This window comes from Bos indicus x Bos taurus, chromosome 24, assembly GCF_003369695.1.
Source record: "Bos indicus x Bos taurus breed Angus x Brahman F1 hybrid chromosome 24, Bos_hybrid_MaternalHap_v2.0, whole genome shotgun sequence".
In the NCBI taxonomy this organism is placed as follows: Eukaryota; Metazoa; Chordata; class Mammalia; order Artiodactyla; family Bovidae; genus Bos; species Bos indicus x Bos taurus.
In genome coordinates this window covers 7,494,350-7,520,065 of record NC_040099.1, presented here as the reverse complement: position 1 = coordinate 7,520,065, position 25,716 = coordinate 7,494,350, and the positions used below count along the sequence as shown (strand labels likewise).

The 25,716-nt window shown below is 44.9% G+C and overlaps 1 protein-coding gene across 3 annotated transcripts in view; it reads right to left on the bottom strand.

Moving 5' to 3' along the window:
• CD226 (CD226 molecule) overlaps nt 1-24,762 on the bottom strand; it is a 110,356-nt gene extending 85,594 nt beyond the window's left edge. Inside the window, exon 1 of one of the 3 annotated variants that reach the window (XM_027526036.1) lies at nt 24,583-24,762. The gene's annotated coding sequence lies outside the window, so the exon portion shown is untranslated. Of the gene's footprint in view, nt 1-2,096; nt 2,715-20,750; nt 21,490-24,582 lie in introns of those variants that run through there. The other 2 variants (XM_027526037.1, XM_027526035.1) reach the window with 2 other exon arrangements.
• Between the last annotated feature and the right edge of the window lie 954 nt (nt 24,763-25,716).

Sequence of the window (25,716 nt, the reverse complement as noted above, 5' to 3'; positions counted from 1 at the left end):
GTGCAGAGAGACAGGATGAGGCTGTTTGCCCTCAAAGACCTTCTGATACGATTCTAAGTGGAATCTGTTGGAGGCACTTAAGACAACAATCTTAAGTGTCTGCTTTAAATTCTTAGAAAGAGAGCCGAGCATTGCCCATCTTCCTCTCCCGACTCCTAACAAAAACCTGTTCTGGTTTGGGGATTGGTTTCTCCCACACCACAGGGATATCATGACTAATTGGAGCCATTCCACTGAGAACTATGACAGATTTGGGGGCTGGAGGTGGAGAAGGCAAGTGGGGCCTGAGTAGATCCAAGAAGAATCAAGGAAATGATCTACACTTCACATCAGAAAGACAGAAAGACCCTCAGTGAACCTCCTCGCCCAGGGAGTGAGGACTGGGGAATGCAGGAGGCTGACCGGGAAAGGGGTGTGCATGAACAAAAACTTGTAGTAACCCCTTCATTCCCAAGGCATCCGAGGCCAACTTACTAACAGGTGAAGAGAGTAGAGGGCACTTGCATTCTGAAGCGTCTACACTCAAGGGGCCTAGAGGTCACAGACGTGAATTAAAGGTGCAGAAAGACATGGGGCTGGAGATAAGGTTCAGCTGCAACACCTTTGCTAAGGATGTGCCCTATTGATCAACATCCAGCTGAAGACAAACAGAAGCTGTGCAGGATCTATTTTTTGCTGTGCAGGCAGCCTTTTTTTTTTTTTTTTTGCATGATTTATGAAGGGATTTGGGCTTGAGGATTTTTCCTAATAGAGCCATCTGTGTAAAAAAGAGCCCATTCTCAACGATGGCATTCATCAACACATTCCTTGACTTCTCTACCGTTGACCGCATCTCTGCAATCTGCAGAAGTGTGACTTCAACGCACAGGGCTGATGCCCGCCACATGTCCTGCCTGGGCTGGGTGCCCCTCCCTTGGCCATCCTCACAGACGCTCCCCACCTCCTCAGCTGCACTGCTCTGCTCTCTATGAGGCGTTCTGCTTTTCCAAGTGCCGGTGAGACTGGGAGGATCCTGCTCTCTCCTCGGTTCCCCAAGTCCGCCCTCCAGGTCTCCTGCGGAGACTCCTGGTGCGTCCGGAAGCCCATCCCTGCTCCCACCTCCTCCTCCCAGCCTGGACAACGACCCACATGCCCGGGAGCCGAGGGCTGTGGAACAGAAAGCCTGAGCTAAGCCCTGAGAACAATGCGGCAAGGCGGGCGGGTCAAGACCACTCAAGCTCTGTCCTCTCCCCAGTGTTCAGAGGGAGAGCTGACGGGGCCTGTGGCTGGGGGTCCTGGCTGCTCAGAGGCTCCTGCTCGCAGCCTATCAGGGGAGCAGCAGGGTCCAGGGGCTGCTCCTGCTTCACTGAGTCTCCTTAAAAGAACCTTTCCCACCAGGGCCTGGTGGCCAGTCACAGACCTCCCTCTGACAGGTTCTGCTGCCTCTGAGGGGCCATGGAAACTTGCTTCCATTCAAGGCAGAGACTTTGCTTCGGGATCCCCCAGAACAAGCCAGCCCACTGTCCTATCTCTGGAGACAGCTCAGCGGGAACTCAGACATGCCCGTTCGGCTGTTTCCTGCCATATGAGGAAATGTACCGAACAGCACACGGCCTCCAGAGCCCAAAGTGTTGACTCTCCGGCCCTTCGCAGAAGTTTGCCATCCCTTGCCTAGGGTTATTTACACCTGGAGATCAAACCTTTATGACTAAGTTATCCTCACTCAGGCTTTCTTGATGGCAGGTAGGTTAAGCCAGAGGCCTTCCCTGGTAGCTCAGTTGATAGAGAATCTGCCTGCAAAGCAGGACACTGGGGTTTGATCCTGAGTGGGGAAGATCCCCTGGACAAGGGAATGGCAACCCACCCCCACATTCTTGCCTGGAGGATGCCCCTGGACAGAGGAGCCTGGTGGGCTATAGTCCACAGGGTCGCAAAGAGCTGGACATGACTTAGTAACAAAACCACCATCACCAGGTTAAGCCAGGCAGCCCAACACTGGTAAAAAGGCCCAGTTTTCTTATTCTCAAGATCCAAACTATCGGACCTTCCCAGGAACAGACAGAAAAAGGACTTTGAGCGACACCCTTTTACTAAACTATGCCCATCATTAAACTTACATGCTTGTGGGAATGGTCGTCCTGGAGTCAGTCACAGCTCTTCCCCGCAGCAACTTGCCTGTTTTCCCCGCTGGTCATCCTTCTGGATCCACAGCCCCCCTCTCCCTGATCAGTATTAAGTTTGAAAGCGTGAGTTCGACCACATCCAACCTTCCTCTAGAAGGTTACCACCAACCTGGAGACGCAAGGGCTCGGCTCGTTCTGAGTCCTCTTCCCGGTGTGCATCTCCGGTAAGGGCTTCCTGTTTATCGGGGCCTCCTGGCCTCACTCCCTCTCAGTCAAGGCCATCTCCCCACCCCGCTCATTCCCTGGGGGTGTGTCTTGGGGGCAGCTGGGGCTTGGTTTGTCCCAGAGCCTCCTGGTCCCACGCCCCCTTCACACTAGGGCTCCCTCAGGTCAGAGCTGAAGTTAAATCACTGACATTTCACCCGGGAGGATTCAAACCAATCAACAAGCAGCCCTGCTTCTCTCTGGGAGCATCTCTACTGTTTCAGCCACTCAGACTCATTCCCAAGTCAGATATACTTTGGTCCCTTCTCTTTCCCCCAGTAAGCGTCTACAGTTTGAAAGGATGCACTTTCACCGTCAGTGTTCTAACTCTGAACTGAAACTACACGCTCAAAAAGAAAAAACCTGAAATTGGTTACTTTGCCTTTTCTTCCCCATTCGTTTTCCTGCCAATCAAAGCACTTCAGAGGCAGAAGTCTCTGAGGCCCAGGAAGCTTATCTCTGCCCAGATCTGAGCGCTGCCTCCCAGATACCCTTCTCGGTTTTGTTTTCTGCCTCTCTGACTCTCTGACACAGAAAGCACACAGGTTGGTGGTTTCCTAAGAACCTTCCCCACAAATCTATCAGCTTCTTTGTTTCAGACACACAACAGTTTCTAGGTTGTTCCAGAGGACAGCAGAGTTAATTTTATCCATGCTTTTGACTTAGTAAGGGATGGAGGTTAAACCAACACACAGGGTTTGTGGCTGAGGCTCAGTTCATGCAGTTTGTGGAAATACTGGCGAGAAAACGTGGCATCAAACAAAAGAGAAGGCATGACCTGGCCCCAGGGTTGAACAGTGGGTCGCAGCCTCAGGCTGGCCTCTTCTGCAGAGCACATGGATGCCTGAAAGCGTGCAAAAGACCTTGAAGTGCTGCCTTTTATTACACAAGTGTCTTTCGAGCACGTTGTTGTGGGACAAAGGAAGCTTCCCAAAGCACCTGCCTGACTCTTGTCCTCCCTTCAATGCCGCACCATCCTCAAAAAGAAGATCCAACTTCTCGCTGACTTACAAGGGCAGACACACTTGAACTCGGCTGTTTTTTTTCGAGGCGCATGTCTTGAAAATTTGCTCACTCCCTTCCTCCATTCCTGATCCTCCTAACGGCTGATAATTTGGGGAACATATTCTGAAGGGCAGAGGTTACTTTGCTGTGACTTCCCTTGTTCTTCTTCCACCCAGCAGGTCTCAGCTTAGACGTCCCTTTTAGAGTCCTCTCCCTGAGCACACCCCCCAAGACAGAGAGGTGTTCTTCCTTTGAATTTCCTGAGAATCCTAGGCACATCCTGACCGAAACACATACCACATCCTTTGCAATGGCCCATTTAGCTGCTGAATTTCTTATGATACCTAACCAAACCCCTTCAAGGTGAAGATGAGCTCTTGTCCAGCGCCGTATCCACAGGGCCTGGCACGGTGCCCAGCACGTGGTGGGTGTCCCATCAAATCAAAACGTGTTGTGGGTGGGTGAAGTGATGACTTCTGTTAGATTTCACAACATGTGATCTAACTACAATCTGGAATCTGTCCCGATTCCAAGGTGTGATTTTTATTTTTTCCTTTTGTCTCATCTTTCTATTTCTCCAATGAATAAAACAAAAAAAAGAAGAAGAAGAAGAAGCCTCAGGCCAAAATGCACACTGATTTTTCAGAACCAACCCAAAGACAAACTTTGCAGTTTGGGGCCAATCCTTTCTCAAAATGACACAATAGGCCTGAACTGAACCGCAAACAGCACCCAGAACCATCCCCATCTACCAAGATGATTCACGTCGTGCCAACTATCAGAGCCTGTTGTAACGGTAGGTGCTATTTATTTACATCTCTTGGGTCTTAGGCTTGCAAATTCATTCTTCCACACAAAATCCAGATTCACACAGGTTAGGGGCTTTTCCACGATTACTCTTCTATACTCACGTCCTAAGTTTTCATCCACCTGCAAACACATGCATGTCATCATCACGCGTATCATAATACATATATTGCTATTACTAAGGAAGGAGGAGCGGAGGCAGTTTCTATTGCATCTCTGTAGGATCCTCTTTGGCTTCTTCTTGGGGCTTTCGGAATCTAGCCAGAATCTAACCATCAGCTTTATATCTGCTCCTGTGGGGACACTGGCATCTCAGTGTCTTGGCCCCAGGAAAGCAACAACGGTCTCCCCAGCAAGGTCTTACTCAGCAAGCAGGGGAAACGTTAAAAGAGCACATGATCAATAATGAATCCAAAACAGACAATAACAGCATCCTGCGCAAATGAAACTGCCTGACACCCCCAGACAATGGTAGTTCTAAGTGTTCCCCCCGGCACGCTGCTGTCAAGATGAGGAAGAGCAGAGGGTCAGGATAGAGATGAGAAAAAGTCTTCCCTCCAGTGGTTTCATTGACTCTTATTAAGGACTTCTTCAACAGTTTAAAAGTCAAAAGACTCTTTAACGTTACCATTTGTTGACAGAAGTAGAAAGCACAGCTAAAATCCTCACATCTCTGCATAGAGCACTATCTCACCTGCCACCTACTTCTTCCTCAAAGGTGGTCAGGGCACCGACTTGTCGTTCTAACAAGTGGTAAGTTTTAACAAATGCCTTTGCTATACAAATTGCATTTCAGAGTGACCTGCATTTCTCTCTGAAGAAAAATTCAGCTACTGAGTGGAAAAAAACAATAATAGATCTTTTCAAATCACTGCTTTTCAACACTATTAAAGTAATAGCTTGAGACAATTGTCACTAGATGCTAAAGCCATTAGGCAAAAGGTGAGTGGGGGTTTTATAACGACATATACTCTTGACTGACAACACCTGAGCCCTCTGATCAACCCTGCTGCTGCTGCTAAGTCACGTCAGTCATGTCCGACTCTGCGACCCCATAGACAGCAGCCCACCAGGCTCCACCGTCCCTGGATTCTCCAGGCAAGAACACTGGAGTGGGTTGCAATTTCCTTCTCCAATGAGTGAAAGTGAAAAGTGAAAGTGAAGTCGCTCAGTTGTGTCAGACTCTTCCCGACCCCATGGACCACAGCCTACCAGGCTCCTCCATCCATGGGATTCTCCAGGCAAGAGTACTGGAGTAGGGTGCCATTGCCTTCTCCCTGATCAACCCTAATCTCACTAAAATGGTCCACCCAGACAGGAAGGGACTCCTGACGTGATGTGGCAGAAGGAAATACAGTACCACTTGGGAAGAACTCCCACCAGTGATGGAACCTGCATCTGGACCAGTCTCTAGTGTCTGGGGATACGGGAACTAAAAGAATGGGCCCATGAGGAAGCAATGAACTGAACACAGAAAGCAAGAGAAACCATGGGACAAATGTTTTGGGTTCTCAATAAATAATGAAAATTATGGTTAACATGAGAAAACGCCTCAAGGTCGGGAGGGGCGGCGGTGGGGAGATACCCCTCGTCCAAGGTAAGGAGCAGCTGTGAAGAGATACCCCACGTCCAAGGCAAAAGAAACCCAAGTAAGAAAGTAGGCATTGCAAGAGGGCATCAGAGGGCAGACACACTGAAACCATAATCACAGAAAACTAGTCAATCTAATCACACTAGGACCACAGTCTTGTCTAACTCAATGAAACTAAGCCATGCCCTGTGGGGCCACCCAAGACGGCCAGGTCTTGGTGGAGAGGTCTGACAGAATGTGGTCCACTGGAGAAGGGAATGGCAAACCACTTCAGTATTCTTGCCTTGAGAACCCCATGAACAGTATGAAAAGGCAAAATGATAGGATACTGAAAGAGGAACTCCCCAGGTCTGTAGGTGCCCAGTATGCTACTGGAGATCAGTGGAGAAATAACTCCAGAAAGAATGAAGGGATGGAGCCAAAGCACAAACAATACCCAGTTGTGGATGTGACTGGTGAGGAGCAAGGTCTGATGCTGTAAAGAGCAATATTGCATAGGAACCTGGAATGTTGGGTCCATGAATCAAGGCAAATTGGAAGTGGTCAAACAGGAGATGGCAAGAGTAAACATCAACATTCTAGGAATCAGCGAACTAAAATGGGCTGGAATGGGTGAATTTAACTCAGATGACCATTATATCTATGACTGCGGGCAGGAATCCCTTAGAAGAAATGGAGTGGCCATCATGATCAACAAAAGAGTCCGAAATGCAATACTTGGATGCAATCTCAAAAACGATGGAATGATCTCTATTCGTTTCCAAGGCAAACCATTCAATATCACAGTAATCCAAGTCTATGCCACAACCAGTAACGCTGAAGAAGCTGAAGTTGAACGGTTCTATGAAGACCTACAAGACCTTTTAGAACTAACACCCAAAAAAGATGTCCTTTTCATTATAGGGGACTGGAATGCAGAAGTAGGAAGTCAAGAAACACCTGGAATAACATGCAAATTTGGCCTTGGAATACGGAATGAAGCAGGGCAAAGGTTAATAGAATTTTGCCAAGAGAACACCCTGGTCATAGCAAACACCCTCTTCCAACAACTCAAGAGAAGACTCTACACATGGACATCAACATATGGTCAACACCGAAATCAGATTGATTATATTCTTTGCAGCCAAAGATGCAGAAGCTCTATACAGTCAGCAAAAACAAGACCAGGAGCTGACTGTGGCTCAGATCATGAACTCCTTACTGCCAAATTCAGACTTAAATTGAAGAAGGTAGGGAAAACCACTAGACCATTCAGGTATGACCTAAATCAAGTCCCTTATGATTATACAGTGGAAGTGAGAAATAGATTTAAGGGCCTAGATCTGATAGATAGAGTGCCTGATGAACTATGGACTGAGGTTGGTGACACTGTACAGGAGACAGGGAGCAAGACCATCCCCATGGAAAAGAAATGCAAAAAAGCAAAATGGCTCTCTAGGGAGACCTTACAAATAGCTGTGAAAAGAAGAGAAGCCAAAAGCAAAGGAGAAAAGGAAAGATATAAGCATCTGAATGCAGAGTTCCAAAGAATAGCAAGAAGCGATAAGAAAGCCTTCCTCAGAGATCAGTGCAAAGAAATAGAGGAAAACAAGAGAATAGGAAAGACTAGAGATCTCTTCAAGAAAATTAGAGATTCCAAGGGAACATTTCATGCAAAGATGGGCTCAATAAAGGACAGAAATGGTATGGACCTAACAGAAGCAGAAGATATTAAGAAGAGGTGGCAAGAATACACAGAAGAACTATACAAAAAAGATCTTCACGACCAAGATAATCATGATGGTGTGATCACTCACCTAGAGCCAGACATCCTGGAATGTGAAGTCAAATGGGCCTTAGAAAGCATCACTACAAACAAAGCTAGTGGAGGTGATGGAATTCCAGTGGAGCTATTTCAATTCCTGAAAGATGATGCTGTGAAAGTGCTGCACTCAATATGCCAGCAAATCTGGAAAACTCAGCAGTGGCCACAGGACTGGAAAAGGTCAGTTTTCATTCCAATTCCAAAGAAAAGCAATGCCAAAGAATGCTCAAGCTAACGCACAATTGCTCTCATCTCACACGCTAGTAAAGTAATGCTCAAAATTCTCCAAGCCAGGCTTCAGCAATACCTGAATCGTGAACTTCCAGATGTTCAAGCTGGTTTTAGAAAAGGCATAGGAACAAGAGATCAAACTGCCAACATCCGCTGGGTCATGGAAAAAGCAAGAGAGTTCCAGAAAAACATCTATTTCTGCTTTATTGACTACGCCAAAGCCTTGGACTCTGTGGATCACAATAAACTGTGGGAAATTCTGAAAGAGATGGGAATACCAGACCACCTGACTTGCCTGTTGAGAAACCTCTATGCAGGTCAGGAAGCAACAGTTAGAACTGGGCATGGAACAACAGACTGGTTACAAATAGGAAAAGAAATATGTCAAGGCTGTATATTGCCACCCTGCTTATTTAACTTCTATACAGAGTACATCATGAGAAATGCTGGGCTAGAAGAAGCACAAGCTGGAATCAAGATTGCCGGGAGAAATATCAATAACCTCAGATATGCAGATGACACCACCCTTATGGCAGAAAGTGAAGAGGAACTAAAAAGCCTCTTGATGAAAGTGAAAATGGAGAGTTCAGAAAACAAAGATCATGGCATCTGGTCCCATCACTTCATGGGAAATAGACGGGGAAACAGTGGAAACACTGTCAGACTTTATTTTGGGGGCTCCAAAATCACTGCAGATGGTGACTGCAGCTGTGAAATTAAAAGACGCTTACTCCTTGGAAGAAAAGTTATGGCCGACCTAGATAGCATATTAAAAAGTAGAGACATTACTTTGCCAAAAAAGGTCTGTCTACATAGTCAAGGCTACGGTTTTTCCAGTGGTCATGTATGGATGTGAGAGTTGGACTGTGAAGAAAGATGAGCGCCGAAGAATTGATGCTTTTGAACTGTGATGTTGGAGAAGACTCTTGAGAGTCCCTTGGACTGCAAGGAGATCCAAAAGGAGTCCATCCTAAAGGAGATCAGCCCTGGGATTTCTTTGGAAGGACTGATGCTAAAGCTGAAACTCCAATACTTTGGCCACCTCATGTGAAGAGTTGACTCATTGGAAAAGACTCTGATGCTGGGAGCGATTGAGGACAGGAGGAGAAGGGGACGACAGAGGATGAGATGGCTGGATGGCATCACTGACTCGATGGACGTGAGTCTGTGTGAACACCAGGAGTTGATGATGGACAGGGAGGCCTGGCATGCTTCGCTTCATGGGGTCACAAAGAGTCAGACACTACTGCGCTACTGAACTGAATCCAGCAAATGCCCAAAAGGCACATCTTTTCCTGATAAAAACTCAGAATAATTTTGGAATATGATTAGCATAATAAAGAAGCCTGATTAGAAACACATGGTGAACTTGATGGTAAGACATAGAAGGATCATAATTAAATTCCCAAGATGAGGATGACTGCTATCAAATGCCACTATTTGGCACTGCTCTGGAAGTTTTTTTTTTTTTTAATGTATTTATTAAGGTGGAAAGTAGACAGATAATTTTTTATTTTTTTTATTTTTATTTATTTATTTATTTATTTTTTATTGTATTAGTTTTGCCAAATATCAAAATGAATCCGCCACAGGTATACATGTGTTCCCCATCCTGAACCCTCCTCCCTCCTCCCTCCCCATGGAAGTTTTCACTGATGTTCTAAGTTTTTAAAAAAAGAATAAAAAATTGTAAATGTTGTATTATTTTAAATACACTATTATTTGCAGATGATCAACAATGTATGTGGAGAACACCACAGAAATCAAACAAAAAAAAGGAACTGAGAAAAGAATAAATGATATGTCTAGCAAAAAGATTTCATAAGGCTCATCAGCTTTACTTTATATCATACCAAAAGAGCAGCAAAATGAACATATATATGCAAGTCTATGCATATACATATGTATGTATGAATATATATGAATGTTCCTCAAGAATCTGTAGTAATTATACAAAATCTGTGAATTCTATTGAAGGAAATAACATATAAGTCTTGAATAAATGAAGGTAGCATCCTATGTTCCTCCATGGCAAGAACCAATCTTGGGAAAATATATCAGAAATGTTTCAATTTATCTGGAATTTTAAAATCTTTTATATTCTTGAGCAGGTCGGGCTGGGAGAGACTGTGAAAGCCTCGCTGACTCATGAGATGGCAAAGGCCATGGGAGGCAGTCGGGGAACTTTTCGTCAGCACTCGGTGTGGTTGGTATGTATGGATGTTCATATAACAAACATTTCTCGATGAGTAAGAGCTTTGTTTAAATGCCTAAGAGCAAAGTGCACTTTTAATAAGAAGAAAAATGGAGTGAGGTCACCGTGCACTACCAGATATTAAAATGCATGATAAAACAACAATGTGAAAAGGTTTTACTCTATTAGAATTGAGAATTCAGAGGCAGACCTGAAGAACTAGAGATGTTCAGGGGTCGAGATTCAGTTCAGCTGTTCGGAAAAGAACACTCATGACCTCCTCCACAGGCTCCTCCTGGTGTCTGTGACACAGTGATGAGTGTGTGATGCTGGCAGATACTGCAGCCAAGAAGGTGTGTGGGGCCTGCCCTCGATGCCTCCTTACACCAACACCCTCCTCCCACTGCCGGTGGAGGTGGTGGTGTTATCACTCAGTTGTGTCTGACTCTGCAATCCCCTGTCCATGGGGTTGCAAAGTCAGACATGACTGAGTGACTTTCGCTTCACTTCACTCACTGGGCCTAAAGGTGCTGCTAACTTGAAAAATGAAGATGGTCTAGTGATCTCATGCGGCCCAGAGAGCAGCTCTGAATAGAAACCAGGGTCCTTTCAACAACTGCAAACTGAAGATGGTCTAGTGACCTCATGCGGCCCAGAGAGCAGCTCTGAATAGAAACCAGGATCCTTTCAACAACTGCAAAAGAAATGTCCCTCTCTTGGGACAGGAGGGGGTTCTGCTGCATTCCTTCAGCCAAGAAACAGCAAGGATACCTACACAGGCATCGCCATTCTGCCTCCATCAGGCTTGAAGTCATAATAAGCAGCAAACCCTGCAGGAAGCCAGTCTACAACTGTTTCATCAGAGTTCCCTCTGATTAACGAGGGAGCGAATGAAAGAAGTAAGCTGCTCTGTGGCTGAAGCTCAGCTCGAGTAAGAAGCCCTTCCATCTCCTGCAGAAGGATGCTGGGCAAAGGGACGAGGCCTCACGTAGGAGGAGGGGGCCCTGCCCTCCTGGATATTCCCAGCACCTGCGGGACGTGGAATACTCTCTTACATCACTAAAGGGGCTTTCTTTGTCTTAGACAAATGGCTCACCATCCTTTCAATGCTAACATCTCATTTCCTATGACACCCAATGTTTCAGTTGGTCAGGATTGGGTAGATGGTCCACATACGTGTAAAATGTTTTCTTGTAATTGAAAAGTAAAGTAAAAGTGTTAGTCGCTCAGTCATGTCTGACTCTATGCGACCCTATGGACTGTAGCCCGCCAGGCTCCTCTGACCCTGGGGACTCTCCAGGCTAGAATACCGAAGTGGATCACCATGCCCTCCTCCAGGGGATCTTCCCAACCCAGGGATTGAACCCAGATCTCCTGCATTGTGGGAGGATTCTTTACCACCAAGCCACCAGGGAAGCCCTTTCTCATAATTACTACTACTACTAAGTCACTTCAGTCGTGTCCGACTCTGTGTGACCCCATAGATGGCAGCCCACCAGGCTCCCCCGTCCCTGGGATTCTCCAGGCAAGAACACTGGAGTGGGTTGCCATTTCCTTCTCCATTGCGTGAAAGTGAAAAGTAAAAGGGAAGTCACTCAGTCATGTCTGACTCTTTGCAACCCCATGGACTGCAGCCCACCAGGCTCCCCCGTCCATGGGATTTTCCAGGCAAGAGTACTGGAGTGGGGTGCCATCGCCTTCTCCGTTCTTATAATTAAGTGGCATCAAACAAAATGTATTTAGGTCACAGGGAAAATGATTTTTTAGAAATGAGTAGACAGTGGATGATGGCTCTGCAGGTCAGGTTGTCAGCCTCTTTTCAATAAACCCAGAATTAATTGGGGTTTGCTTCCTTGGTGTGGCTCAGGTGGTAAAAGAATCTGCCTGCAATGTGGGAGACCTGGGTTCAATCCCAGGGTTGGGAAGATCCCCTGGAGAAGGGAAAGGCTACCCACTCCAGTATTCTGGCCTGGAGAATTCCATGGACTGTATAGTCTATAGGGTCGCAAAGAGTCGTACACGCCTAAGCGACTTTCACTTCCACTTTTCCCTGGTGGCTCAGACGGTAAAGAATCCACCTGCAATGTGGGAGACCTAGGTTCAGTCCCTGGGTTGGGGAGATCCCCTGCAGGAGGGCATGGCAACCCACTCCAGTATTCTTGCCTGGAGAATCCCATGGACAGAGGTGCCTGGCAGGCTACAGTCCATGGAATCACAAAGCGTCAGACACGACTGAGTGACTAAGCACATTTGGAGTTTAAGAAAACAGAACAGCAGATTTTCAGCACATGACAACTGTGAGATTTCCGCACGGGGTGGGGCAGGGCCGGGCGGGGAGGAATACATTGTCTACTGTCCGGTGTTAGAGAAAGTGCCTAGCTACTGGGAAAAGCTGAAAAGTTGGCTGCCACCCCTGCCCATGGACGTCTGCCACCCCCAGGTAGTAGGACTGCCCCGCCACGTCCACCTGAGGGCCCGCACAGCTTGCCTCCGGATGCAGACATAGGCTCCGCCCATACATTTATTTCATCAGAATTGGACTCCAAAGCTTGAGGATTCAAAGCAGGATATCAGCACCGCCCCAGGGCCCCTGAGGGCCGCAGGGCTGCAGCCCCACCCGTGCCCTGGGCAGCAGCGCACAGGCTCTGCCGGCAGCGGGGAGCTGGCTGTCCCCATGCAGGCGGTGGCGGGGCCGGTGCCAAGCGACAGCTGCAAGGGTGTCTTCCAGGCCTACGGGGGGGCGGTCCTGGGGGACTGTGGCCGGTACCACGGCATGGAGCCGGCTCCCCGCAACTCATCCCATTCACTCTGTGGCCTGTTCCACGTCCCCTGTCCTTTCAAGTTGTTTCCTTCTCAACTTAAGACGGAAGCATTTTGGAAAGTTAGAACTAAGAACCCTGACCCGTGCACTCAGCTCTCACAGCAGCTGACACTTCAAATATATTGATAATTTGAATAGAGAACACATTCTAAAAATGGGAGAAAAAGTTTTATTAGCCTGAGAGTGAAGACAGAATTTTGGTTTTGAGATTACATACATATATAATATGTATATATGTAAAATATATTAAGATACACATATTAATATATATATATATATATATATATAGGGCTTCCCTGGAGGCTCAGTGGTAGAGAATTCACTTGCCAAAGCAAGAAATGTGGGTTCAATCCGTGGGTTGGGAAGATCCCCTGGAGAAGGAAATGGCTACCCACTCCAGTATTCTTGCCTGGGATAATCCCATGCACAGAGGAGCCTGGTGGGCTATAGTTGATGGGGTTGCAAAAGAATCAGATATGACTTGGCAATTAAACAATATATATATTGACAGCGACTAAACCACACACACACACACACACATAATGCCAAAGCCAGGGAAAATGTGACAGTTTTTCCTACATAAAAACTTAAAACTCTGACTTGGCAAAAATTACACTTCCCTGTAGCTCAAATGGTAAAGAATCTGCCTGTGAGGCAGGAGACCAGGGTTCAATCCCCGGGTTGGGAAGTTCCTCTGGAGAAGGGAATGGCAATCCACTCCAGTATTCTTGTCTGGAGAATTCCATGGATAGAGAAGCCTCCCAGGCTACAGTCTGTGGGGTCGCAAAGAGTCGGACACGCCTGAGTGACTAACACAACAACAACAACACACTAGTAAAGCCAAAGGTGGGACAATTAGGAGAGGGATGTGACAGTGGGTATTTTCTAAGTGCAAAGTACTTAAATATGAGTGACCAAAAAAATCCCACAAATGTCCCAATATAAAACAGGCAATGGATGCTGAACATCAATTCACATCAGAAGGACTACAGACTGAAAAATGTAAAAACCTATTTAATCTCATCAGTTGTAATAAATGAAAACAAGGACCAACTAATTTTTGCATGTCATGCCTGCAATGCAGAAGACCCCAGTTCCATTCCTGGGTCTGGAAGATCTGCTGGAGGAGGGATAGGCTACCCACCCCAGTGTTCTTGGGCTTCCCTGTGGCTCAGCTGATAAAGAATCCGCCTGCAATGCGGGAGATCTGGGTTCCATCCCTGAGTTGGGAAGATCCCCTGGCGAAGGGAAAGGCTACCTATCATGGAATGTTTAACAGTAGGATTCCTGTGTGGTGTTTCCTATCTCTGTTGAGCCCTCTGTTCCTTATCAGTTCCTGTCAGGAGCAAGAGGAGTGGCAAGCCATTCCCAGGACTGAGATCATAGAGATGGGATGCTTCCATATGATGAAAGGGATTATCTATGATCCTCTTTTGATATGGATTGCCTTTTGGCCTTATGGCCTCTATTGCTCCTTGATTCCTTGGTAACTTGTAATGTCTGGTCTTTTGATCTTTATCTGAAGAAGCTACCTTGTAATATGGTATATATACTCACACAGAATTCAAAAAAGTACCCTTGTTCCACCAGAGACTTGGGTCCCCATGTCCTTTCTCTCTCTCTCTCTCTCTATCTCTCTATTTCTGGCTGATTCCCTGGAGCGCAAAGGCCAGCTGCGTAACTCAAGGAATATTCGCCTCGTTCCTTCTTTCACTTTCTTATTGTCGACTCCGGACCACCAGGTTCCGGTCCATTAAAGGACCCCAACAAGTGGCACCCAGAACAGGGGCCTGGTACACGCGGCACTTCGGACGGAGTGACTCAGGGCCTATCGAGGCTGGTAAGTACAAGGACATGGATCAAATGGCTGGAAAGCCCCCTCACTTTTCTACTTTACTTCATCATTTGTTTACAGTTCAGGGACTTCCGGTTTCGCACTAACGAGTAGAGGCTTGCCCTCAAACAATAGTTGACCATCATCCCTGGTTCCCTGATGAAGGCAGTTTTGATTTAGAAATTTGGCACTGGGTCAAAAAGAATGTTGAACAAGCCGCCAGATGGGGAAAAAATATTCCAGTTGATTTCTGGCCCCTGTGGACTCTCATTAAAGCTGTAATTCTGCCATTTCAAGGCAATTCTAGCCCTCCTGATATTCGACAACAGACAGAATGCTTATTACATGAACATGAATTAGATGATGAAACTTTACAAAAGGACCAATTAGAACAACATAAAACATTTCAGAATTTTTCTACAAGCCCTGCCCTGGCTGCTCCAAATGCTCCTCCTCTGCCAACAGGCACGAATCCAAAAGTCTCTCTTTTTCTAGAACCTAATGATTCTGACAACGACTCTCCTGAGACACACCTGGATAATAATGATAAGTCCTTAGCACAATCTCATATTTGCAAAAAATTGCTAACTACTCACTCTCCTTCGTGACAGAGGCTCTCTGAATTGCTGGCTTTGCAATCACAAGACTCTGAAGACGATGGTTTTTCCGCCTTCCCAGTTTTAAGAAATGCTAACACTCGAGGGCAAATAATACCTTAATATGAAGATATTAACATTTTTCACATGCAACAAATAAAAAAGGCTGTAACTATGTATGGCCCACATTCACCTTTTGCTAGAGAAATTCTAAATGCTATGGTGTCTTCTATTGAAATCTTTATTCCCTATGATTGGCGAACTTTAATAAAAAGCTCTCCTTAAACCAGGAGAATATCTTCAATGGATAATGTGGTTTCAAGATATAGCCAGAGATCATGCTAACAAAAACGCTTGAGCTAGCGCTCCCCAAAACCAAATAACTTTTGAAATGTTAACTGGCACTGGACAATTTGATGCTATAGAAGCTCAAATACAGTGCCCTCCTTTGTTGCATGAACAATTGAAAACAGTGGCCCTTGAAGCGTGGGATAGAATTACTCCTCAAGGGGAACCTACAGGTAGCTACACTAAAATATTGCAAGGACCTAATGAAACTTATGCTGATCTTTTAGCTAGATTAGAAACTGCTATTTCCCATACTGTAATCGGAGAAGAAGCTAAAAGGCAACTAGAGAAATTACTTGCTTATGAAAATGCAAATCAGGAATGTCAAAAGGCTATAGCCCCAATTCGTGAGACAGGGACTATTATTGATTATTTGAATGTTTGTCGCAATCTAGGATCAGAAACTCAAAAAATGCAAATGCTAGCTGAGACAATGGCTGCTTGCTTTAAAAAGGGAAATGAGAGATGTTCTATATGTGGGGATGAGAACTATTTTAAAAGGGATTGCCCAAAGAAAGCTAATAAAAAACCTCCAAAAAGTCTGCCCCCACACACCTTTGGTCTTTTACTCGGCAGAACTAGTTTAACTTCTAAAGGAATTACTGTTCACCCTGGAGTAATTGATTCAGATTATAAAGAAGAAATTCAAATTATGATGTCATCTAAGATTTCATGGCAATTCAAAAGAGGGGACAAAATTGCTCAATTATTTCTTTTATCCTACATTTCTATTAACTCCTCTAATGATGTATGGACAGGCAGATTCGGCAAAACAGATCAAAAACAATCTTTATTGACATCACTGGTATCTGAATATGCCTGACAAAATATATATATCAAAATTAATGGTAAAAGATTTTCTGGTCTCCTCAATACTGGATCTGATATTACGATTATATCCAAACATTTATGGCTCAAATACTGGCCTATACAAGAAAATCTCTTGCCAAATTGCAGGAATTTCTCAAACTAAAGTACAAGAAGTTTATCAAAGTGTTCAAATCTACCTGTGTGAGGGACCAGAAGGCCAACCTGCAACATTAAAACCTTATGTGATAGATGCACCCCTTAATTCAATAGGAAGGGATTTACTTATGCTATGGCAAACTCAGATATACATTCCACATTTTTCCTAGGGGCCACTGCTCATTTAACAAATAATACAATTATTAAAATAACTTGGAAAAACGACGAGCCCATTTGGACAGAGCAGTGGCCCCTTACGAAAGGGAAACTACAGGCTGCTAAAGAACTTATAGACACACAATTAGAACTGAAACATATCGAGGACTCTTGCTGTCCTTGGAACTCTCTTATTTTTGTTATAAAAAGAAAATCTAACAAATGGCGTCTCTTAAAAGACCTTAGAAAAGTTAATGCATCTATGAAACCTATGGGTGCATTACAATCAGGAATCCCATCACCTACCACTATTCCTCAAAATTGGCACATTATTATTATTGACTTGCAAGATTTCTCTTTTAATATACCTCTACACCCTTTAGACCGGAGAAGGCAATGGCAACCCACTCCAGTACTCTTGCCTGGAAAATCCCATGGATGGAGGAGCCTGGAAGGCTGCAGTCCATGGGGTCGCTGAGGGTCGGATATGACTCAGCGTCTTCACTTTCACTTTTCACTTTCATGCATTGGAGAAGGAAATGGCAACCCAATCCAGTGTTCTTGCCTGAAGAATCCCAGGGACGGGGGAGCCTGGTGGGCTGCCGTCCATGGGGTTACACAGAGTCGGACACGACTGAAGTGACTTAGCAGTAGCAGTAGAGAGAGAATCTCTCCCTTTAGACAGAGAGAGATTCGCTTTCTCTCCCCCTTATCCTAATCATATCCGGCCTCATAAACGATACCAATGGACTGTATTGCCTCAAGGAATGATGAATTCTCCCACCATGTGTCAGTACTAAGTAGCTAAAGCCCTTCAGCCTGTGAGAAAACAATTTCCTGACTTTCTTGTTATCCATTATATGGATGATATATTGTTTTTGGCTCCATCCATTTTAGAAACTCACACACATGTTTGATATAGCTCAAAAATGCCTAAAAAACTCTGGATTAATCATTGCCCCTGAAAAAATTCAAACCTCTACACCTTATTACTTAGGATTTGTTGTTAATAGACAACGTACTACTCCCCAACTAACTCAGATTTGTACTAATAAATTATCAAACTTAAATGATTTTCAGAAACTCTTAGATGATATAAATTGGATTAGACCCTCTTTCAGTTCAGTTCAGTCACTCAGTCGTGTCCGACTCTTTGCGACCCCATGAATCGCAGCACGCCAGGCCTCCCTGTCCATCACCAACTCCCGCAGTTCACTCAGACTCATGTCCATCGAGTCAGTGATGCCATCCAGCCATCTTATCCTTTGTTGTCCCCTTCTCCTCCCGCCCCCAATCCCTCCCAGCATCAGAGCCTTTTCCAATGAGTCAACTCTTCGCATGAAGTGGCCAAAGTACTGGAGTTTCAGCTTTAGCATCATTCCTTCCAAAGAAATCCCAGGGCTGATCTCCTTCAGAATGGACTGGTTGGATCTCCTTGCAGTCCAAGGGACTCTCAAGAGTCTTCTCCAACACCACAGTTCAAAAGCATCAATTCTTCGGCACTCAGCCTTCTTCACAGTCCAACTCTCACATCCATACATGACCACAGGAAAAACCATAGCCTTGACTAGACGGACCTTTGTTGGCAAAGTGATGTCTCTGCTTTTCAATATGCTATCTAGGTTGGACATAACTTTCCTTCCAAGGAGTAAGCGTCTTTTAATTTCATGGCTGCAATCACCATCTGCAGTGATTTTGGAGCCCAGAAAAATAAAGTCTGACACTGTTTCCACTGTTTCCCCATCTATTTTCCATGAAGTGATGGGACCAGATGCCATGATCTTCGTTTTCTGAATGTTGAGCTTTACGCCAACTTTTTCACTCTCCACTTTCACTTTCATCAAGAGGCTTTTGAGTTCCTCTTCACTTTCTGCCATAAGGGTGGTGTCATCTGCATATCTGAGGTTATTGATATTTCTCCCAGCAATCTTGATTCCAGCTTGGGCTTTTTCCAGCCCAGCGTTTCTCATGATGTACTCTGCATAGAAGTTAAATAAGCAGGGTGACAATATACAGCCTTGAGGTACTCGTTTTCCTATTTGGAACCAGTCTATTGTTCCATGTCCAGTTCTAACTGTTGCTTCCTGACCTGCATATAGATTTCTCAGGAGGCAGGTCAGGTGGTCTGGTATTCCCATCTCTTTCAGAATTTTCCACAGTTTTTTGTGATCCACACAGTCAAAGGCTTTGGCATAGTCAATAAAGCAGAAACAGATATTTTTCTGGAACTCTTGCTTTTTCCATGATCCAGTGTTGCTGCTTCTAAGTCACTTCAGTCGTGTCTGACTCTGTGCGACCCCATAGATGGCAGCCCACAAGGCTCCCCTGTCCCTGGGATTCTCCAGGCAAGAACACTGGAGCGGGTTGCCATTTCCTTCTCCAATGCATGAAAGTGAAAAGTGAAAATGAAGTCGCTCAGTCGTGCCCGACTCTTAGCGACCCCATGGACTGCAGCCTACCGGGCTCCTCCATCCATGGGATTTTCCAGACAAGAGTACTGGAGTGGGTTGCCATTGCCTTGGCATTGCTAATTATCAACTGACTAATCTATTTAATACTTTGAAAGGAGATCCTGATTTAAACAGCCCCTGAGCACTTTCTCAGGAGACATGAGAGGAATTCTATTTGGTACAAAATAAATTACAAAAGCAATTTCTTACTCGCATTAGACTAGATTTAAAGCATCTGCCTGCAATGCGGGAGACCTGGGTTTGATTCCTGGGTCAGGAAGATCCCCTGGAGAAGGAAATTGCAATCCACTCCAGCATTCTTGCCTGGAAAATCCCATGGACGGAGGAGCCTGATAGGCTATAGCACATGGGGTCGCAAAGAGTCGGACACGACTGAGCAACTTCACTTTCACTTTTCACCTTTAGAACTATTTTTACTCCCCTCTCTTCATTCTCCCATGGGACTTCTTGCCCAAAAAGAACACCCAATAGAATGGATCTATACCCATTTTAGAGGAATAAAGTCAAGTACACTCTACCTTGATTTAATTGCTCTAACCATTATCAATGAAAGAAGTAGGACTAAAACTCTAATTGGCTCCGATCCCCATAAAACTGTGATACCTGTCAATAAATCTCAATTCGAGAATGCCTTACAAACTTCTATTGATTTCCAAATAGCTTTTCTGGACTATTTTGGAGAAATTTCATTTCATTATCCTTCTAACAAGCTATGGAATTTCTTCAAAAATACTGAATTTATTATTTCCCGTATCGTCATGTCACGCGAGTGTATGTTCCTCGGTTCTTTGTCTCGTCACAACAAAGATTTGGAGCAACGGACATTAAAGCCCTCGGCGCGTCACAGCTCTTGGGTCTTGGACAAACCGTGCTACAGCTCTTAGGCAAATCAGTGTTACAGCTCTATTTTATTTAGAAGATAGCAGGAGAATCCAAGACTTGAAGAGAAGAGAGTGGAGGAGTGCATGGGGAGGGAGGGGGAGAGAGAGAGAAAGAGAGAGAGATAGAGCGCATGCACGCGGGAGAGAGAGTCCGAGAGAAAGCGCTTTGGCTCCTCCTTTTATATGTTTTTTCCTCCACCTGGGCCTGCCCTATGCAAATTGGGCTTAGCCAGGAGTGCTGTTTGTTCTGTTTGTTCTGCCTGAAGTCTTCACTCTGGTCCTCGGACCTTCCTTGTCTTTTAGCCACCGCCATTTTGGACTCCTTTTCCCTATTCTACCTACCTTACATTCAGCTCACAGCCAATACCTCAAGCTGAAGCTTTCTATATAGATCGGACATTATCTGAACACTAAAGAACACTAAAGCCTCTTTCTGGTCTCTCAAAGAATATAAAGTTTTTTAAACTAATTCCATTCTGCTCAGCAAAACGAATTATATGCTCTTATTCACATCACAAACTAAAATTGCAAATAAAAAAATTTAAAATGGGGGAATACACTGAAACATTGCTATCTTCCCTTTCTAAAGCAGACTCTACTAGATTCCAACATAAGATATTCTCTAAACCTATAACTATTGTTAGTACAGTTTTATTTGTTTTAAATTTTTTAAACTTACCACAAAGAGATATCTTGACAAGAGCAGAAAAACATTTCGAGTAATTGAAGGACACTTCTCTTCCTCTGCCCATTTGGTATCAAGACGGGTTCAATAAACAATGGAAATCTGGGAAAATAATCTTACAGGGAAAGGGATATGCTTGTATTTCCCCAGATGGATCCAATGAACTCACATGGCTTCCTCTTCAGAAGATTCGACCCAAGGGGGCCCCCAGCGTTCAAAATGGAGACCAAAACAACAAAAACCCCAGGAGGAAGAAATTCCAATATGGGCCATGTCAGCTCTAAAGACCTCCAGAAAGCACCGCCCTTGGTGACATCAACCGTATGACCTCCCCTCTTGGAGACAGAAAAAAACCCTTACTAATCAAGCTGAAAATCTGGTTTCTCAACAGGGAATGCCTCGGAGTCCTGAAAACCTTCTTATCTCTTTGCTCACTCGGTTGGCCTGCATATCCCCTGGCTCCCGCTGGAGCCAGATTAACTAATCATACTTACTGGGCTTACTTACCCAACGCCCCTTTATTGCAGGTCATAGAATGGACGGAGAAAGGATGTATCAACCAATGACTCCACCCATATGCCCCCTCCCTGGAATGTGAAGGGACCCTCACACCCTGGGGAGGAGGGAAAACTAATTAACATTTCTTTAGGCTATGAAGTCCTTCCCTTGTGCCTGGGCCCAGGGTAAGTATGCATAAACGTCAGCCAACAAACTTGGGCTTTCATCCTGCCTCCAAAAGAAGACTTTCAGACATTGCTTGGATTATTTACTGCCCTTTCTTTGTGAACCATGTTGATACTACTGAAACTTTAGGGAAAGAGTTAGGGAAAGAACAAAGAACATTATGTAAAGGGTTTACTTATAAGAACTTTAAATATACTCCTGTTCATTGGGACAAATGTCAAGCCAAATCAGGAAAACTAATATTTGTGGCTAGCCACACCATTGTCAATTGGGGACCCCATGGTATTGGTTGTCCAACTATTCAGATGATATTAATAGCACTGTGTGTGATTATGCTACTCAAGTGGCTTGGAAAGTTACTAACACTAGGATGGAACATTACCATGACAAAGGACTTCTTGGCTAGCTTGATGGTGGAATGGCACCACCTCGTCCTCGGATCATCCTCGATAAACAAATTGGGCCTGAACAATAGGCCATATGGAAACTTGCTGCAAGCACCAAAGAACTTGGAACTTGGACAGGACATTTCACAGGAACCAGTCGTAGTCATAGTAATTATTTCTTTAGCTTTAACCAATCATATTTCATACAGGCTTGTATTCCCCTTCCTTTTGTTTCAGCCACAGGAAACTTACAATTCAATAAGACTTTACATTCTGTAACTTGTATAAACTGCAAATTGTATACCTGTCTTAACTCTTCTATTTCCTTAAGAAATGAATCCCTTTTGATTCTTTGATCTTGACGTAATTTGTGGTTACCAGTAAATTTCCAACGGCCCTGGGAAGAAGGTACCATGTCCGGGCTTGCTTCCCAGTTACTTACTAAATTACTCCGATGATCTAAATGATTCATTGGATGGCTGATTCTTGGCATTTGGGGATTAATAGCTATTTGCACCACTGCTGCCATCGTTGGAATTGCTTTACAAACCTCAATTCAAACACATAATTTTATCCAACATTGGACTAAAGATGCTCATACTATGTGGGCCACTAGGCTCAGATAGATGAGGATATTCAAGATGAAATACAGGAACTAAAAACAGCCATCAAATGGGTTAGAGATCAATTAATAGATGTACAAAAACAAGTGATACTAAAATGTGATTGGAATTCTACTCAATTTTGTGTTACTCCTGTTCAATTCAATCATAGTGCCTATAACTGGGAGCAAATCAAATTTCATTTACAAAATAATACATGATAATGCCTCTCTGAATGTACAATTATTGCAAAAAGAAATCTTTGAAACCTTCTCTAAAAGTCTGCCCTCATCCCCCATCTGGAAATTTTAGCTGAACAACTAGCTGATCAATTATCTGGGCTAGACTCACAAGGATAGTTTCAAAGCATCACCCACAGCATCGGGTCTGGAACTGTAACTCTGGCGATTGTCTTGGTAATTATATTTGTTGTTTACCACTGCCTTTCTGCAAAAATTGTTAAAACTAAACAAACTCAAATGTTCTGGACCTTTTTTTTACAAATATAATAAAATAGGGGGAATTGTTAGGGAATGTTTAACAGTAGTATTCCTGTGTGCTGTTTCCTATCTCTCTTGAGCCCTCTGTTCCTTATCAGTTCCTGTCAGGAGCAAGAGGAGTGTCAAGCCACTCCCAGGACTGAGATCATAGAGATGGGATGCTTGCATAGGATTTCCTTCATTAGCCTTCCCATATGGTGAAAGGTATTATCTATGACCCTCGTTTGATATGGATTGCCTTTTGGCCTTATGGCTTCTATTGCTCCTTGATTCCTTGGTAACTTGTAAACTCTGGTCTTTTGATCTCTATCTGAAGAAGCTACCTTGGAATATGGTATATATACTCACACAGAATTCAATAAAGCACCCTTGTTCCACCAGAGACTTGGGTCCCCATGTCCATCTCTCTCTCTCTCTCTCTCTCTCTTTCTGGCTGATTCCCTGGAGTGCGAAGGTCGGCTGCATAACCCAGGGAATATTAGCCTCTTTCCTTCTTTCACTTTCTTATCGTCAACTCTGGACCACCATGTTCCGGTCCATTAAAGGACCCCAACAGCTACCCACTCCAGTATTCTGGCCTGGAGAATTCCATGGACTGTATAGTCCATGGGGTCGCAAAGAGTCAGACATGACTGAGCCACTTTCACTTCACAAATGTAAATATATAAATGAGAAGAATGAAAGTGATCATTATTAACAAGGGTAGATGGAGGACTTCCCTGGTGGCAAGGTGGATAAGAATCCAGCTGCCAGTGCAGGGTACATGGGTTCAATTCCTGGTCCAGGAAGATCCCACATACTGCAGAGCAACTAATCCCTTGCATTGCAAGTACTGAGCCTGTGCACCAGAGCCTGCCAGCTGCAACTACTGCAGCACATGCAGATTAGAGCCCGCTCTGCAACAAGTGAAGCCATTGCAGTGAGAAGCCTGTGCACCACAACAGACAAAGGCCCGAGCAGCAGCCAAGACCCAGTGCAGCCAACAAATAAATAAATAAATAAATTGACAGTAAAAAAAAAAAAGAGTGGATAGAAACACAAATGCCAGATTCTGTGGGTGTAGACTCAAACAGGTTTGCATTTTCTACATGGAGAACTAAAGCTATGACTTATTGTCTCCTCTGACCCAGTAAGGTCACTGCAAGATATTTATCCTACAGAACAACACGTTTAGCAAAGATCTGTGTTTAAACACCTAAATGTTTATTACAGCACCGTTTTTATGAATGAAAGCTGGGAACTCTCTGTGTGCCTTTCTCTAGGGAACTGGATCAGCTTATGGTGCTAAACCCATAGGCTGGGATGCTCCACGGCTCTTCAGTGGTTATGCAGATCTCTACTTACTTGTGCAAAATATGTCACATACCAAGTGAAGAACTTTTTTCAATACACATACGCTCATAATTGCCCACAATGCAGGAGACCTGGGTTTAACCCCTGGGTCGGGAAGATACCCTGGAGAAGGGAATGACTACCCACTTCAGTATTCTTGCCTGGAGAATTCCATGGACAGAGGAGCCTGGTGGGCTACAGTCCACGGAATTGCAAAGTCAGCCATGACTGAGCAATTGACACACACTTACTTATGCTCATAAAAATAAGACATCCATTCAGAAAAGCTCTGCGCGGGCCAGGAGGCCCAGCCTCTGCTCACCTGGTGTGGCACTGCCGGCCCCAGCCGCACCTGAGCCTCCGCTGGCCTCGGTCTTCTTCTTCCTCCTCTGTGTATGCCTCTCCTCTCTCCTGATGGTCTCAGGGTCTCAGGAAAACAAACATTGCACAGACATTTACAGGGCTCCTGACCTGACAGCCCGAGTGAGGACTAAGTTCTCTGGGAATTTGTTCAGAGGCCCCAGGGAACAGGAGAAGTCACTGTCTGTGAACAGACAGGGACTCGCAGATATTCCTATCTCGTCCCCACAGCTGTCCCCTGACCAAGCTCCTTCCTTCCTCCTCTGCTTCCCACATCTCTCTGGGCTGCTGCTAAGTGACAATATTCCCTCTGCACCATGGTTAGTGAGTGAGCAGAAGCGAGAGTTACTTCCCCATAAACAAAAGAGTGTGGGCTTTGCAATGACACTGGGGTTCAAATCCCACTTCTTCATGGACACACCGTGGGGCCTCCAGCTCCCAGTGTTTTGCTGAGAGCACGGAGCCTGCCAGCCCCTTGGGAGCACCCAGGCCGGCAAACCCCACCCTCATGCTGTCCCAGCCAAGGCCCTCCACCCACATGGGGAATTTCAGGCCCAAAGCTCTGAATATCTTATTTGGCCTCTTGCACTCTCAATACTGCTGCATCCCAGGTCACTGAAAGAAATTTTTTACTTTGTAAAACAGCACAAAACATACATGTGCTAGGATACAAAATTAATATACAGAAATGTGTACAGATGAACCAATATACAAATAGTTCACACTTCTCCTAACCAGATGTTGCACTATGTGTACAATTGTGCCTATGTCTTATTCTCATGTTTTGTGTCTGACTCTGGATTCTCCAACTTGAACATGAGTTCCTTGAGAGCAAATACTGCCCATTCATGGTTGTGCCAAGCATGACCTGTTGTCCTGGTTTACCTGAGGCCAAGCAGTTTCGCAGGACCTGGGATTTCAGTGCTAAAACCAGGACAGTCCTGGGCATACCTGGGCAGCTGGTCACTCCAACTGTATCCCCAACCCAAGGGCAATGCCCAGGATGCAGCAGCTCAATAAATAATAACTCTGCTTGAACGTTTACTTTCAAGTTTGATTTTGGAATAAGGGGAGGGGAAGGGGGCCAAAATGGCCC